The sequence below is a fragment of the Siphateles boraxobius genome, unplaced genomic scaffold (assembly GCF_051911475.1).
Source record: "Siphateles boraxobius isolate OS27281-9 unplaced genomic scaffold, OSU_SipBor_1 6, whole genome shotgun sequence".
Classification (NCBI taxonomy): domain Eukaryota; kingdom Metazoa; phylum Chordata; class Actinopteri; order Cypriniformes; family Leuciscidae; genus Siphateles; species Siphateles boraxobius.
The window spans coordinates 9526530-9529530 of record NW_027509186.1 but is presented as its reverse complement, the minus strand read 5'-3'; the positions used below and the strand labels follow the sequence as shown (position 1 = coordinate 9529530).

Below are 3001 nucleotides of genomic sequence, written 5' to 3'. Positions count from 1 at the left end.
TTGATCCTGAGTTTAGGAGTTTAAGTGTGACATCAGTAGCGAACAGCCAATCACATGTTGAGAGAGAGTGAAACTGAGATTAATTTATCGCGAGAGAAGCAGCGCAATTCACTTATTAAATAAAAGAATTAAAATATTAAGAATTTAAACAAATTTACACAGCAAGAAGAAAACAGCTGTCTATGAAAGAGGACAACTAAAATAAAAAGTCTCGCTATTGTATATCAGCGCAAGTAAAAGTTGTGAAGTTATTTTATACAGCTGATAAAGGTATAGAGAGAATTGAACATTTAAGCTCACATGTAGTTATTTTATAGCTTCATCTATTGATGCTAAAGCGTATTTATATTACCTTTATATATTTATTCATTTAAACTGCGTAATAATAATTGATGAACTAAAATTGTACATGTGTGATTGTTAAAGGGTATAATAATTACATAAATAATATCTAAATCATACAAATTTATTATTCTAAATAAGCATCACTAAAAACCAGATGATTTTGTCTTTAAAAATCATTTGCTATGTAGTGACCTTTAATTTGGAGTAGAAACAGGTGGAGTGACTTTATCACATCAGTCATGTGACACTTTGCTCACAGCTGATTGGTCTGAGTTTGGTTTGCAACCTCTTACCTGGAACATAACCTGCCCCGGACCAGGTTAGCGTGGAGAGTAAGTTACTATGGCGATGAACATTGCTAAAAGCCAAACCACTTTCATGGTCCCTAAAACCCAGGGTTGACGCAAACTAAACTGAAACATAGCTGGCTAGTCTAAACCGGCTTCATGGTACAGGCCCCTGGACTGCTAGCTAACAGAGCACATGTTTACCAAAACATAAAAACGTTTCTAACATGACATTCCTTACCAATGCAAGTGATTGAAAATAATTTACACATTACTTACAGGCACATAGTCTCCAAGGCAAAAGCGTATCAGAAATAAATTCAGCAACATGAATCCAGCACTGTCTTTCTTGCCTGTCAGAGTTCAACTGAAGAGAGTGCTTCCCTGAATTATTAACTCTGACCAGTAGAGGGCAGCACCCCGCAATAACTAATGAAATTTAAATTGTATTCAAAGTTTTAACTTTTTAAGCTCACTTTTTTTTTTAACTTTTCCAACGAATAACTTATTTAACCCATTAACTTCACTTTAAAGACAGCACAGCTACTGTATCCATTTGTCTCCTGCGGACTATATGTACACGCTCTAGGAATACAGCCCTGCTATGCATGCATTATTAAATGTTATTGTCAGAATTAAAAGATTCAAAGACATAGTTCAATTTGATGTACACGTTTTATTAATTTGAAAGTTTCTGAAATCCTTTGGGAATAAAATATATATAAAATGACTTGATCATGATTAATGTTCCTGTTACATATGAAGATCATGAACTGACAGTCTTAAGTATGAAGCACAACATTCAGTACAGAGAAATATAAGTCTCTTCCAGAGTTCAGAGATCCAGTCAGAGTCTACTTTGCTTTTAAAGTATAGAAATATAAGTGCAATACATCAAGTGAAAAGTGAACAAATTAATTGTTCAATCCAGTCATCAGTAGACCTCTCTATTAGGACATATAAGATTTTGTCCTGATATTTAAAATAGTAAAAACCTATAGTACGAGAGGTGCAGACAGAGGACGTCGGAGATTAAGTGATGGTATTTGAATAGAGTTTACTTAGAGTTATCTTAGTCGCATAATCTTAATTGCCTCTCTATGATAAGTACCTTTGTCTTATCAGCATAAAATCAGATTTGCCTATTTTACTAGGCAAAGTAAAATTAATGCTTCACCATATTGTCCTGTGAGACCTTAAGATGACAATAAAAAACTTTTATTTAAAAACCTTGAGATGACAATACAGCACAAAACATAAGGAAATGCATGTTGAATATATTGGTAACAGTCTACAATATGGTACAATAACTAAGTTAACATTAGTTAATGTATTAACTAACCATGAGCAATACATTTGTTGAGGTGTTTGTTAATCTTAGTTAACGTTAGTTAAAAATGCAGCTGTTTATTGTTAGTTTACAGTGCATTAACTAATGTTAACAAGATTTTAATTAAGTAAATGTTGAAATTAACATTAACAAAAAATAATAAAGGCTGTTTACGTGCAGTTCATTATTAGTTCATGTTAACAAATGTTATCTAATGAAACGTTATTGTAAAGTGTTACCAATTAAGACATTAATACAAAAAAAGTATAAAAGAGAATAAAGAAATAACATAAATTAAGATGTTTGTGACTGCTATCCAGATGTCACATCAAAGGTGAGTAATCCTGAAAAATAGAGGGAAACAAGTGTTAATAATAATTTAACAACATACACAAATGGCAAATAAACACTGTGTGCTCATTAAAATAGGTCTATTCACCATTTAAAGAACAATCTCGATGAGGCCAGTGCTAAGAGAGCTAGGGTGGGTATTGACCACAGATGATTGTTTTGCAATCATTAGCGTGAATGTTGTGGGTGTGAAAGCTGTCTGTACCTGCAGCTAAAATACAACAAATCAAGCATTCTTCTTCATTTTTGACACAATATGGGACATCTGATTACAACAGCGCTTGCTTACATCAGTTAATAGTTCATAAACTATTGCTTGAACTGATCTCTAACTTCAGTTAACACAGAAATGAACGATTAACTGCACTTACCTCTGCTCAGCCATGAACTGGTCGAAAGCTGATGACGTAGGGCAGGTATGGCCCGCCCTCACGTGACACTGATTGGTCGATTGATAAAGCTTAAATCTGATTGGCTAAAGAGTACCACTGGTCTGTGTTAGGAGTAAAGGGCTGCCAGGAAAGTCTCAAACACACACACACACATGCAAGGCGATTCGTGCGTGAATTACGATTTGCACATTCAAATTCAAGGACACACTCGTACATTTTAAACATTCAAAGGTTTTTTTGCACAGTTGTATATCTACGAATTGTGTTTTGCATTTGTGAAATGTATTTTATGAATA

General features: G+C 33.8%; 1 long non-coding RNA gene across 1 annotated transcript; it reads right to left on the bottom strand.

Annotated features, from left to right (window-relative positions):
• Window positions 1–1288: 1288 nt before the first annotated feature.
• LOC143715845 (uncharacterized) lies at window positions 1289–2765 on the bottom strand. The gene is made up of 2 exons (XR_013195902.1): window positions 2402–2765; window positions 1289–2306 (listed from the first exon to the last, which is right to left on the bottom strand). It is a non-coding gene; the product is annotated as an uncharacterized LOC143715845 (long non-coding RNA).
• Between the last annotated feature and the right edge of the window lie 236 nt (window positions 2766–3001).